Source organism: Haliaeetus albicilla, chromosome 19 (assembly GCF_947461875.1).
Source record: "Haliaeetus albicilla chromosome 19, bHalAlb1.1, whole genome shotgun sequence".
NCBI lineage: Eukaryota > Metazoa > Chordata > Aves > Accipitriformes > Accipitridae > Haliaeetus > Haliaeetus albicilla.
In genome coordinates, this window is record NC_091501.1 from 26,109,230 (window position 1) to 26,124,519 (window position 15,290).

Consider the following 15,290-nt stretch of genomic DNA (forward strand, 5'->3'; position numbering starts at 1 on the left):
CGCCCCCGCATTGGGAGGAAGAAGGGCGTTTGCCTACTAATTTTGCTCTGTACATGGGAAATGTTATTCATCACATAGAACATGGATGCAATTAAGTAACCATTTTGAGAGCTGCTGTTCTGTTTCTTAAAGTACAAAGTTAACTTGAGTTGATTTTGTCCTTATCAAAGTGGGATGGCTCCTTCAACCAAGCTGGCAAGTTCAACTGAAATGCTGTGCCTGGTAATGCACACTATGACAGACAGATTTAGACAAATGAGAGAATCCAGAAGATGACGAGAACGATAAGCACTTGACAAAACAGGACTTATGAAGTGAAATTCAGTGAACTAGGCATCTTTATTCTAAGAAGAAAAGATTGAGGAGATGTTATCACAAGTGCATATACATTTGAAGATGGGTATTAAGACGGCAGTTTTCCAATTTTACCATGTCCACATGGCGGGATATGGTGGGGTTCTAGCCCATGGAGTTAATGGGATTAATTTACAGAAAGGGAATATTTGGTTGGTTAGGTCTCACGAAAGCTTGCTGAGCATAAAGAAAGATATGGACTAAAAGAGGTTACCTAATAAGGCTGTGGAATACACATTACTGGGATTTTTGAAAAACAGAATAAATAAGCATCTCTCAGGAATAAGATATGTGTTGTGTTCTTAATGTCCACTCAGAGCAGAAGGCAGGAGGAGTCAAGATGATCAGGTATGGCTGTTAACGTTTCCAGGTATTTTATTTCCTTCTAAAGGGCTTGGGGTTTTTTTCTTTCTTTCCTTGGAACACCTGGGGTTTTTTACAGTTCAGGAATTTAAAAATACCAATTGTGGCTAAATTAAATTTCCCTCTTAGAACAGGAAAGTAATACGCATGCCCCAGGCCATTTATTTTTTTCCTTCTCAGAAGTAAATTAATTTGTCTACAAACTAAAGTAAATGTAAAATCGGTCCTTGAAGAAATCCTACACTTTTATTCTTAAGACCCTTGGCAGAACAAAGCAGGCTCATTAGACTTATTGTGAAGTTAAAACTCACTGAAATCTTATATACAAGCTTTACTCAAATTGTATGTGCAGGCTTTGTGGGTTTTGACACTATTCTTTAATAACTGCCTTTTTTCTCATTTAGCTGAACTGTTCTTCCCTAGAGACTTTCCTTTAAAACTATCAGCTATTGAAATGGCTGTTACTTCTGTAGACTTCTAGGATATCAAGACATTACCTTCAATTAAATTATTTTTCTAAAAAGCAAAGTTCCCTAGTCACAACAGAAATGGGGTGCAAACTGACCATAAACAAGCACAATCCCTTGTACCTCCCTGTGTCCCTCTCCACCTCCCAACAAGCCAACCTACATGGACAATGTTTTAGAGTCAATGTTTGTATGAAAAATTTCAGGGATTGATTATTTCAAGGATTTCATTCTAAGCAAAGGCAAACTCCAGCAGTGTTGCCATGGAGGACAAGAGAAAAGCTCCTGAAAGAGGCACTTCCTATGAAGAAAATGCAGTGGACAAAAAGATTCTTGAAAAAATTCCAGTTAGGAGAAAAAAATAATGAAAAATGATAATTATCACAACAAAATAAGTCTGATGAGAAAACTTACTGAAATCTGAAAATAAGTCTGAAAAGTAAAACAGAAGAGAATATGGCCAACAGGTGGAACAATAATCCATGCTACAGAGGAAAGAACATTGAGATATTTCTCAAGCAAAGTGGGAGGATAAAGGTTCTGAAGTATGTCTGTTGTGAAACTCATGTGCAGTGTTCAGAAGAACACATACAGAACAATACGAGATAGAGGAGGCTATCTCACCGACTTTTATCTATCTTTTGTTTTGCTCAGATTTCTTAAGAGTTTCATTGCCATTCTAAAATCCCTCAGTTTTGTAAATCCTGCTCATTGGGGTACTTAAAATAGCTCTGTAATGTTTTGTGGCCTGGAGTCATTGATATCTATTCTCAACTTTAATTCTCTTTTAATGCAGATTTTGCCAAGAATATATGCCAGCACATTAGAAAACTGTTAAACAAATCACTTCAGGGGAAGTTACTTCTTAAATCGCAGTGCTTGGCCTCAGGTAATCACAAGGTGCTGCAGCTGTCATGGCTACAGACTATTAAGGATATAACACTGGATCAACTGTTTTCATTCTTGGACAGGCCCCAAAAGGTGGTATTAGGCAATAGTTTTTCTATCGAGAAAACTCATATGCTGGATAATGCAGACTACTCCAATCCTCTTTGATCCAGCTTGTATATGAGTCACTGTGGTGCGGTGGCCAAGTACCAGTGTAAAATCCCCCAACCTTCCCCTGCAATTTCAGTTGGATATTGCACTCCTCGCTTTCTGTCCCAGAGAGTGCAGTTTGTGCAGATTGGCAGTGTGATTTTAAACAGCTGCTGCACATCACTGTAGATTCATTGTATTTCAGTGGCAGGTGAAAGGAATTGTGCACTTCAATCTAATTGTATGTACAAGTGATAGACTATAGCTTTCTAAAAAGAGACAAGAGGTTTTTAAAGTATTCTAAGAATCTTCTGAGCAAAGAGAAAAAGGTACTGTAAAAGTAATTCTTTATTAATATTGCATGTTCTATATCCTTACAATATCCTTGCCACGAGTTTGAAATAAGCACAGGAATACTGTGCAAAGTCACACAGCCACTTGAAAATTTTTGCAAAGGCATTCTCATAGTCCTACATTGTCCTACTGGAATCCTAGTGTCAATGGTTTGTAGCCAATGTACAATTTAAAGAAGAAAATCAAGCAATACTTTTCCTACTAAATACTCTACTTCTGCTCAACTTTGCTGAGCTAAGTTATAAAAGCCTGTTAGAAAAGACTGATTTGCTTCCTGATTATAACTTCGCACAAGTAAGCAGTGTATTTCAAACATACTGTAAACCTGCTAAATACTAGAAAAATTTGCGAAACCAAAAATTGCTTCACAAATTTTCAAACTCATAGCTGTTGAATTATATCCCACCAGTATTTTGTGGTATAGAGAAGACATTCACATATTTAGATGTTCAGGAGATACTAAAATTTATGCAAGCCAGGAAGACTGAGAAAAAAATGGAATATGACACAGTTAATTTTTCTTCTCTGCTCCACTCCAATGAATTTAATGGCATTAGTTTGTATTTAATCCATACTAATAGAGCAGAAAGTAGTTTACTGTCTGAGACAGACATGGATTGGATTAACTCACTTTATTTAAAAGCAAACATAGTCCTAAAACTGCTGACATTTTGTCTGTTAAACTATCATATACTGTCTCTATGGATCAGCACAAAATTAAAACAGGAAAAAAAATTAATTCATGTTCCCATGAGGACATATTACAAAGTTCTGTTAGTTTCTTTTCTGTGTTCAGTTGGTATCTTAATATGAGAGAGGGGGAGACCCTGCAGAAATAAAACTGGTGCATTTTTAATAACACATCTCTATTAGAAAAAAGCTTTTTAATAATGTGTTAACCAGTGCATTAGAATCCAGCAGAACAAAACAGTCCACTTGTAAGAAGTGTTAATGGGCAGAGAACAAATCTTAGACCCCATAAGGATCCCACCTAAAGAAGGTCTCTGAACTAAGAACATGCTTCCCAGTGGGTTCCCTCTAATTCCCTACAGTCAAAAGACATACTTTTATAATAGCTGAATAACCTCCTGGTAGTGCTTAATACTCTTCATTGCAAGTTCTAGCTTAGGTGCCTCAAGCTAGGTAGAATGTATCCTACCTTCTACCTAACCTTCTAATTCAATTTCGTCTTCACTAACTATACATATTTAAATGACAACATGCCTCACCTATACTAGAATTTGCAAATGTGCTACTGGCATGTCCATGTGGATATATACTCCACAGAACAAATCCATCCTCTCCTCAACTACACTTCTATGTGCTCATGTGCCTCTACACACAGAAGGTAAGGATAAGAAGAAGGAAAAAAAAAAATCTCTAACAAATCTTTTCTTTCCTAAGGAAGCTCTTGTCTTCCCGGGGATGTTAGGAACTTTTGGCTTAATCAGATTTTCACAGATTGCCATATTTGGAGGAAAACAGAGCATTATCATCTGAGACTCACCATCTCAAGTCATCCAGCTGAGTCACAGTACATCATTAAATACTACTTCTCTAGAAATGAGGCATTAGGAAGAAAAGACATTGTGTGGTGCTACGCAAGTTTTCCTGGCATGAGAACAGCCTTTCCATATTACCCACAAGTGATAAAATCATAGGTAGTCATACAGGTTATTTCAAACCACTGTTGATAAAATCTTGACGTATCATCACATCTCTCTGCACAAGGACTATGCCATAAAACAGAAGGTACATTCCATCATGGGAAAATACCTATCTCAAAATTACTATTCTTGACCTTGGTAGTCCTTTCACTCAATGTCTGATACAACTCTAATTTCTGTTCTTCTTCTATAAGGAGAAAGCAGTGATTACCTTTGTCTCTGAAGGCAAACTTTCACCAACTTCCCCCCACCAAACCACCTAAATCCACTCCCTGCCCCCAACACACAAAACCCAGCTGTTAAATATTTTTAGAGGTACTTTTAAATTAAGTAATTATTCTCCTCTGTAGGTGTTTAAAAAAAAAAAATTCCTCTAAAGAGGGGGTGAGAGGTATCAATCTCAGTATCTTGTCCTCAAGGCTTCTTTCTGTAAAATAGGTATTTATTATATTATTTGTATGGAAACTTTCTCTGCATTACGTGTTTCTTTTGACCAGAGAGGATAGCTTGCCAGTTTTGTACTTCTTTTTTCATTAGAATGCTACAGATCTTATATGCTAACATGAATTGCTCAAGTGAATTGAAAATTATCTCCCTATATATGACTACAACAAGGTCTTAACAGTATGGCAAGAGACTAGGATAGAGGTCTTCAAACTACCGCTACCTTGAAACAGTTAACGCAACTGAGAATTTTACTGTGCCCACTTTATGAAAGTACAGAACATAACACAATTTTGTAGTGTCACGCACCTGGCTGATCTTGGCAACCTTGATGAATCCATGAGAAGGCTGAGCAGATTTTGCAATGTTGCTATTAAAGCATGAAAAGGGCTGACTGAATATTGCATTGAGAGACCTCCCAAATTTTGGCGACATTTCTGATTCGTGTTTAGGAGTCATGTCCACAGGTATGAGCCACTTAAGCAATGTAAGCATGAAGTCAGTATTTATGCTTTTGCCTGTTAATTCTGACAGCCCACAGCCCATGTCCACCTTTTTGAGTTCTACCAAGATCTAAAGAGATACAGAATGCTGATCCCTTTCTTAATGTTCCTTTCAGTGTCCTTTTATACTGACATTTCTTTGAAATACATACTCAACAGATAGTGTTTCACTAATAGTCTGTATCACTATAGTCCTTCATTTTCCAGTATATTCAACTGTTTCAGTATTTCACATTTGCTTTGCACCAGACTGAAACGATAATTTCTGGGGGTGAGCAAGAAAAGTCAAGAGAAAAGGGACACTTGCCAGCATGCTTATCCCATACTTTCCTTCCTAGCCATGCTGTCTGCAGTAACTGTAATACATCTGCTCTGAAGTTTAAAAGTGTTTCTAGAACAGCAAGTTCCAGGTCATAAGTCATTACCTGAATAGGGGAGAATAGAAGACAGTATGACTAGAGATCATCTCTTGTCCTTAATGTCTATTAGCTGTCTCACAACAAGAGTGGATACTTTACCTTGAAATATCTATGATCTCAAGGTAAATCCTGAATAGCGCAAAGAGCGCACAGGTGCATTCTGAGCAGTTCTCTGTTCAAACAACCTCCTACTCCTTAACTCTGTAAAAACAGTACATTGTACTATGTTGCACTGTTATAGATTTTCTATGGCATTTAATCCTCCCACCTGGTAAAAGTGAATGGTTATGAAAAATTACCTTCATATTTCTAGACTGTGAAGCAGCAGGTGTACTGTTTCTATTGCAGAGTTCTGTGTCAAAAATTGTGTAGTCTATTGACTGACGTCAATAGTGGCTATTCAGCCACTGAAAAGACTGCCTTTGGGAAACAGATTTGCCTTTCAGAAACTTTGCATTTACTAGTTACTCAAGTCACTAGTTATTGAAGTTACTAGTTACTCAAGGCACTGACCACTAAGAGCTACACTCCAGCACGTCAAGACCCCTATTGCCAGTAACATTCAGAGAGATTAGATGGCTCAGAAACAGAGCCATAATCTCAAGAAAGTAAAGGAAAACACGGAGGCCACATCTATAAGCTTGACAGCTGACATAAGTGCAATCCACAGGTCCCTTGACAAAATGCAGAACACATTGCAAAACATTTCCATAGGGGTATGCCAATGTAGCAGTGGCAATGAAGTGTATTTAGCACTGATATTGATGCCATGCGAGTCAACCAGTGGAACTGGACTGCGCTCAACCAATAATTTGATTACATCATTGAGGACACAGATGGATGAGGACATGATGTACAGTTTTTCCCTTCTCTGGAGACTTCAAGTGCAAATGAGATCACTGATTACATCCAGACTAGAGACACTGAGGCAGAAGTGCAGTGTAAACATCTGTAGACTGAAAAGCTCCAGGCAAAAAATTTCTATGTCTGAAACTGGGGTCCATCACCTAAAATCGTATTTGGTAGGCAGTCTTATTTGGTAGGCAAATGAAGCAGGCTGCCAGGTGACCAGATGCATGTCCTTAAACAAGGTTTTACAAAGAGTGTTTTTTCTGTGTTTTGACTTCTCCTGTTTTGAAATATTTTGTTTCCAAAGACTACAAATTCTTCAATAAAGAAATCTTTATATACAGCTATTTCATTCATAGATTTAGTCATTATATTTATGCCCATTACAAGGAAGGGGAAAAGGAAGCAGAGAGAAGTGACTTGATGTTTCCCCAACAAGACAGCAACAATGCCAGGAACAGAACCAGGTCATCTGCTTTGCTGACCAGGCCTCACCGCCTGCCAGATGTGGAAATTGAAAAGGATCAGAAATAAAGAGAGAACCTGACTACAGTAACAAACAAGAACAGCTAACTGCAGGTTTAGGAAGAGCACACAAACCTGCAAGAGTCATAGACAATTCTTTTATGCCTAAAATTCATTTTGTGCAGGGATACAAAACCAAACCACCACCTACATATGAAAAAAGCTTGATTTCACTGCTCTGAAGCTACACGGTCACTTTGTGTGACAAACTAATTTGACACATCACAGTACCTTCATAGAATTTCTTGGTTGTATAGAAGTGCCAGTTGCATTTGTGTGTGTCTATTACTTTGGAATAAGGCATCCTTCTGCAGCACCTCTTAGGAAGACTGATAAGAGAGAAGAATCCTACCCAAGATTAGGTAACACTGAATCCCAAATACTATATATGAATGAAAATTCATGCACACGATAACTGGCTATTAGCTTTGGAAAATATTGCCAAAGTGTCTGAGCCAGTCTGAAACAAAGTAAAAAGAAAAGGCAGATAGGATATTGATATTACTTCAGAGGTGGAAGAGATTTCAGGAAAGGGGAAAACACTGTTCGGGGAGCAACAAGGGGCAGAAAGAGCCTGAAAAACTTTCAGATTTTTTTTATCTGCTCTCGTTTTGCTCCAAAACATAAAGCTCAGAGTAGCAACATCGTCTAAATTCAAGGATGCTCAGCTTCTTTCCGCAAAATTGCCTTGCCTGTATAGTTATAAAAGCCTCTTTTTTTTTTTTTTTTTTTTAAGTAATTAGCAATTGCCTAAGTCACTGAGATTCAGGCACCAAGAAGTTACCAAATAACTATAACCAACTTCATTCATGTACTGTTTCCCCTACAACTCCCTAGAAGGAGAAAGCCAAAACAAAGCAGAAGTGGTGCAGAAAACCAGAACAATGGAAACAATCAATCCTTCGTAGGCTTTCTATTTGAGAGACATGTTCAACTTGGTGCAGAAGATAAAACAATAATTATAATACCTACCACCTGGAACAGCACACCAACAAGAACATGTTACTGACACAACAAAATTGGTCCCCGCCCCCCTCCTGTTACCAATCAGGCAAAGGTTGGTTTACAGACCTAGTAGCCAAATACAAGCAGTTAAAATGGCATAACTCACTCTTCAAGTATGCCCATTCTGACAACATTTAAAGCAACAAGCCCTATAGTTCACTTGAATTTACCATTTGGTCCATCAAGCCCCATGTACTATACCAGATACCAATGCTTCTGCTGACAACAGCAGAGCAATTTGGACAACTTGTTTGATCAAACACAGATCAGAAGGGAAGAAACATTAAAATTAGTAATATGTAAAACAAGCTATAAAGAGACACAAAATGTGATGTTTTATGCTGAAAAACTCAAAAATATAATATAGTGGGATTTGAAACCATGGGGAACTGAGCAACGTTTTTTCAGTGACACAAAGCTCCTATCTGTTTCTAGCAATGAAATAGGAGAAAAAAAATGAGGTTTTAAAACTCCAACACAAATATTTATCCAAAATGTGTTAGTGAACTACATGCGAGTTTTGCCTATCCTGGACACTGGACACACAGAGAACAATGCAGGAAATTCCATGTTCCACCGAGGGAGGATAAAACATTTTAGTATTGTTTTTTCCCTTTCTCCCTACTCCCTTCTGTAGTAGCAGCTGTTTGAAACTCACAAAGTTGAAATCTTATAGTAAATGTTAGGGTGTTGAATTGTAATTGACAGAAAATGAGAAGATGAAATACTTATCAGCCTCATTTTACCTATATATATGTATGTGTGCATGCATTCACTGTCAGACAGACAACTCTGCAAAACTTCAGCTCTACCAGCACATCAAGCAGTACCTTTTCAGTGTCTGCCCTCCTTGGGACATCTACAGATTAAGCACCAGAGTGCCATGATTACACTGAGAAATTAGGGTCCTGCAAAAGTATCCATTCAGGAAAAATGACCTGCCAGCAGGGATTCAATTTCAGGATTCATCCCTTAGACTGATTTTCTTTTAAAGATAATGCTCTCTCTTTTCAATCTCAGCTTAATCCTTTAGAGCATATGGGGAGACTCTTTTTTCTGATAAGAATGTAACAGTTTTCCTGTATTTTGCCTTCTAGCAAATTGCTTTATCTCTTGTACCACAAAATGTATTGTATTGGAAATCTAAATGGCATTATATGATATGTGTAATCAATCAGTCCTGTCTTTTTCCATTAGTCTAGTTGTCTTCAATATTGAAAAAAATGAAAACTGGAAGGCTTTTATATAGTCTGCAAAAAAAAAGTTTGAGATAAATTTCTTCATAAGCCATACCAACAGAAAGTATTCCAAAAAGTACTGCCTACTTTAGTAATTTCAGAAATATACTTCATAATGCCTGCAGAATTATAGGCATGTTTTGTATTGCTTATGTATTTTTGATTGCCTTAAAGAAATAAGCAACTTTATTTCTCATTCTATTTTGATAAAAACAATGCAAATGTAACTTAAGCTCACTCAAGGAAAGATGAAGCTAGCAAGAATGTTCAACAGATGTATATGTGATATGAGAAGTATAGTTAAAACTTTTCACAACCCTTTTATATTTCACCAGTTACACTTGTAAAAATATTAGCAAGTTTTAGGAAAAGCCATCAGAGACTATTACACGCACAAAAAATAATCAATAATAAAATAGTTGATCAAGCTCTTAAAAGTGACAGGGTTCAATTTAAAAAAAACAAAAAACAAAAAAACAAAAAACAAACCAACCAACCATACAAATTAAGATTAAATAACAAAAGAGTTGTGACAGCTTCTCCTTTCAAACTCTAAAATACATACTATCTCTGAAGTAGTAAATACTTTGTCAGCTGTATCCTGCTGCCTTCACTCATACATAACAGGTATTATCTTCACAAAATGAATTCTAGTGGAGTCAATGGCATGCCTTCTAAGGTGAGATGCTACTCAAGATGGGTACATGTAAATTATCCATTTTCTCTGGAGGTGGGAGAAAAGCCCTTGGAATGTTAATAGCAGTCTTTATAGGAAATTTTATTTTTAATTTCACTCTAAATAACTGGATGCAATTCAGTAATACTTTTCTATTGTGTATATCAAGAAATCACAAATGTTAATCAATACTCTTAACATTCAAAGCCCTTACTGGACAAATACAGTTCAAAAGACATAGCTGTTGTGCCAGAAACTGATACAATGCCTCGGCTGTAGTTACATTTTACAGGGATAAACTTGTAAAATAAAACAACAGAATGTAACACAATTTTCAGAAAAGTCTTAAATGAAACAAAGATTCCTCCAAATACTGATCTCACAACTATGATTTTTTAATGGCAATGAGTATTATTTCAAGATCTAAAAAAAATCCAAGAAAGATCAAAGCTTCCATTTAATTTTTAGCAACCACTTTAAAATTCCGTATTTTGTATTTCTAATCACATGGTCACCTGTTACCTATACTAAAAATCTGTATTTGTACATTCATTTGTATTTTTACACAACATGTTATTTCACTGCCTCATCTCATTACATCGATATTTTTGTCTGTATACAGAAAAATGAACATGGATTTTAAAAAAAAAAAAACAAACCACAAAACCAACAAATCCTGGCTTGGATTTTTCAATTATATACTTCACCTATTATCTCTGTCACTATTTGCAGGCATTATAAAAACATGCACATTAAAAATGAATACTGCTCCAGCTCATTCATCAATGTTTTTAAAAAAATCTAAACCTTCAAATATTTCTGAGCTAGTAATAATTCTATACAATGTGTGGTGTTTTTTTCTACCTGCCTTTTCTATCACAAAATTTTCAAAATGAAGGAATAAACAGAGATTGAGCCTGCTGCTTGCAATATAAAAGCTGATTACTGGGAAGAACTCAAAAGAAAAGGAATTTATTCAGACTGAAAGCATTAAAAGCAATTCAAACTTTCTGGATTACATCATTGGAAGCAGTATGTAATTTGTTCCTATTGATGTCATTTGCTCACATAAAGCCATTATTTTACAAAGCACCTTAGCATATTTATACTTTACTTCCTCCTAACACTCTGATCAGACTCACTTGCACCTGACACATGAAACATGTGGGAAAGACAATGCAAAAGAATCAAGTCTGACAAATATATTTTGCCCAAACCAAACTAACATTAATAGATAAAATGCTGCATCATATGTATTTTTAAGCATCCCCTTGTAACTGAAAACGTGAGAAGAATTCTCCACATTCTGTTCATACAATGACCTTGGATAACTTAGATCTGTTCTTGTGGGATTTGCAACTCTTTTCCTGAATGGATGCAAGATGAGGTAATGCCATTCAAAAGGGGCTGAGCAGTGAAACGTTACATGCAGAACTCAAATATGCTGGCCCCAGTTCTAACCTTGTAATTATATTTAACTGGGTCAATGGAATTTCTCAACTTCCACTACTTGTTTCTTTGCTTCTAGATTTAAAGAGTGCCAGTTCCATATGGATAAAAAACTAATAGATGGTATTTCAAATTAACACTACAAAAACATTCAAGTGCAAGAAACACAGACTTGTGCTGCTCATCTACACCGTGGCTGGTGAACTGCAGCATGATACTCTCTGTGCCTTGCTTACTGTATTATGGTAAGGGTAGGTCCTTACTGTTTCACCACATCAATAAGACAGCCACCCAACTGCAAGTAATGTTTTTAATTACCAAATTATATTCCTTTTTAAAAGTGCTTTAAACAATAGAATCTGTCTGAAGCACAGGATAATAACTTGTTTAAAGTTACTCTGGGGTCAATAAAAGTCAAGCAACTTCATTACATGCTTTTAGAACTGAATGAAATTGTGAAAAAATATGTTCTAGATGACTTGACCTGCCAAAAAGAAAATATCACACTTTAAAATCTCTAGAATAATAGTGGCACAATCAATGCAAGTGTTATAATACATGCAAAAGATGAGCGTGTGTTAAGTAAAACAGAGAGGTTTTGGTATCTGTCTCAAGCTATTTACCTCACAAATACATCATGCTAAGCTTCTAAAACCTCATAAAACTGAACTCGCAGTAAGCAAAAATTCAGTAGAGCATAAGCTTGTGCCATATTAATCAAGATATCCATAAACAACTTGCACAGATCTAGAGATATATAGAGATATATAAGTAGATAGAGATAAGTTTCCTACTCCGTTTTCTTTGCACAAAGCAATACAGAAAAGTCACCAGCTAACTAGTAGAACAACGCAGTCTTTGAGGTTTAAAACAATTCCTGAGTCTTCAGTTTACCTTTGACAGAGTTCTAATTTTACATGCATACATCTTGTTTCTAAAAAAAAAAAGAAACACAAACAAACAAAAAACAAACAAACAAAAAAAAAACCAAAAAACCCCCACACCACATCAAATTCAAAAAAGGACAAATTAAAAAAGAAAAGTAATAACATTCCCCCTTACCTTCTTCATCTTTGATGGGTCACTGGTAATTTTTTGTCTATTCCTCAAATCCTGTTTACAAGCCATTTTTTAAATATAACTTTGGAATGGCATGCCTGGCAACATTATAAATCACATAGTATAAATAACTGTATACACACACACCATGAAAAGGCACATACTTATGGTTTCAATCCTATGTTGCCTTTAATAAGAATAAAAGTTCATCGTAGAGAACACCATAAAGCATGCAGAACAATGACAGTGCTGCATATTCTCCCTAAAGTGCAGATGGTACTAAAGCAGATTTTAAGATAAAGATGAAAATTAAACCTCATTCACTCCTCCTTGTTCCTCTTCTGGGAACAGCCCCCCCCCCCCCCCCATCACCCAAGAAAAAGAAATACCAAACATATTCACAGAATATAAGTTATTTGCAATTTCTCACACTGTGTGATCAAATGTTAACTAAGATATGTGCAGAGAGAACCAGCTTAAAGGCTTCATTTCTTTTCTGAACTGGGCATAAGTTGACAGCCCCAATTAAAATTAATACTTCTCCACTTTGCTACAATACATTTTTTCAACAGGACATCAGAATTAATAATTCTTCATATTATATGACTAGTGAAGCGTTAGAAGTTTTATAGGCAAACACTAGTGTAAATATACTCAGATACAATCTTTTCTTAAAACTTCCACCAGAAATCAGTGTTTACAGAAGTACAGTACAAGTCCTTGCAGTCCAAGGCTATATATCAAAAGTCAGCATGCCTTGGACATTTCCCCTTTCCAATTAAACCTTAACTTACCTTGCATAGTCAAAATCAGCTAGTGAAACTAAGCTGTTAGAAATCTGAGTTCTTTTGTCCACTATCTCATATTTATCTGCCTTTTTTTTTTCCATTCTGCTGCCATCTGCTGGCAGAAAATTTATTTTACATTTGATAGTCTGTTGTATTACTTACCACTGTTACAATATGAACCTTATTTTCCATGTTTCTTGGCCAACCAATCAGGTACTGTTACACTTCCAAGTCAAAAATTTTCAGCATCAACGGCTTGTATTTAGAGATCAACATGACTTTTCTTGGCTCGGAAAAATTGTGCCTCTAAAATGCTGTCCATAACAATACAGCATATAATATTTGCATCTTTTTAAAAATTACATTTTTTTCCAGATCACTGAGACTGTAAAAACATTTCTGAGCACCAGTAAAACTTTCTGAATCTCTTATTCGTTCTTGTCAAACTACAATACTGTATCTTGAAGTTTATATGCAGCCACTTCCTCTTGAGGTTTTTGTGCATTTTCTGATAAAATTCACAAGAGCAGTAAAATGTTATCCCATGACCTAAAAGCATAATAAATAAAATGCAACATAATATAATTTCAAAAAAAAGTAAGCTTAGTAAGTTGTGCAACGTGCAATATTTTTATGCTAACTAATTTTTAATTAACATTCTACTTTCTTAAAGTAATAATAAAGTATTTCATTACAATCTACTAAATTATAAAATATCATGCTTATATGTAAGGTAAGGTATAAGCAATGCAAAAAAATGGATTATTGTTTTATGTATGCAAACCCTTTGAAATAGTACTTGTATTTCAAAAGTAACAGAAGCACTTTCTAAGAAGAAAAATTAAGTGATCTTAAACTGAAAAGTTATGCTGGCTAGCCCCTGGATTACAGTTGTATGTAGCTCACTAGTGACAGGGGTACAATTAATTTTCCATAAGTTCCAGGGACAACCACAAAACAAAACAAATTATAAAAAATATCTTCAAGCTTTATGGGGACAACCTTTTTTCTGTCCCCTTGCCTACAGATGTACATATTAAATTTTTCTACAGAAGCGTGACATTCTTTTCAATAACCCTTAGCTAAAGCTCAATATATGCAGATCTGTCCCAAGGATTACACTGACAGAGTTCTTCAAGGAGCCTGCATGTGTTTCTTTAGCCTTCATTTTGCTTTTTCATTGTCAGGTCTGTCCTGTAGCAACAAGATGTAAACCTTGCAGAGATAAACTTATTCTTTTCAAACTACAGGTGCACATAAATGAACTGCCATGCTTTGTACTGTGAAAAGAATCTCGCAGTTTCAAGGCATCAAACTAGCCCTTTCTTAGTCTCACTAATTCGGCTAAGCACTTGAGAAACTGAGTTCTCTCATACTCCATGAACCACAGTGAGGCATCAGGTATTTAAGCTATAATTTTGTCCAGCTAAAATCCACAAAAGCTTTTGTTACCGACATTTTACCGTCTCATGCAAAAGAACTGAAGCAATCCAAAAGCAGGTAGATCTTAACATAAACAGAGCATCTGTACAGCTCTATATCCAAACCAAAACACACATTCTGTGACTTCTTCCAATTCAGCCATTCTATCAGTTCTTTCCATTCCTTAGCACATGCTGAACTACAGCAGCGTGACTGCATGGAAGTGCTTCTGCTGCCTCAACACTGGAAACACTGTTCCACTAAAAAGTCAGAAGGCTCTTCGGAAAAGGCCCTTCAGAAGGCAAAGGGCCTTCTTTGAGTTGTGAGGCTGTTAGAGACTTTGCTGATACAGATGACCTCCAAATCTTGAGTGCATTGACTGACCTGAAGAACCAAATAAGGTGGAAATGAAAAACCACCAGAGCCCTATCAGTGCAATTTCTTTATCAACATCAATTAATACCTCTTACTCCCATCTTACAGTTTGTGAAAACTTTGTGTGCTCATCTGTGTGCACAAAAATATATATGTTCTTGTGTATGTGTTTACATACATAGGGCATATTGGAATACTCTTGAGTCATTAACAAAATTTGTCAGAGAAAGTGAGAAGGAATAACGGTATGGACAGGCAGTCAGTACTGGAGGAGCAAAAGCAAAAAACGATGAAA

General features: G+C 36.1%; 1 long non-coding RNA gene across 1 annotated transcript in view; it reads left to right on the forward strand.

Annotated features, from left to right (window-relative positions):
* The first annotated feature begins 601 nt into the window (after nucleotides 1-601).
* The window catches only part of LOC138689990 (uncharacterized), a 36,419-nt gene continuing 21,730 nt past the window's right edge, over nucleotides 602-15,290 (forward strand). Inside the window, exon 1 of the long non-coding RNA XR_011328755.1 lies at nucleotides 602-702. This is a non-coding gene — a long non-coding RNA (uncharacterized lncRNA). The remainder of the gene's footprint in view (nucleotides 703-15,290) is intronic.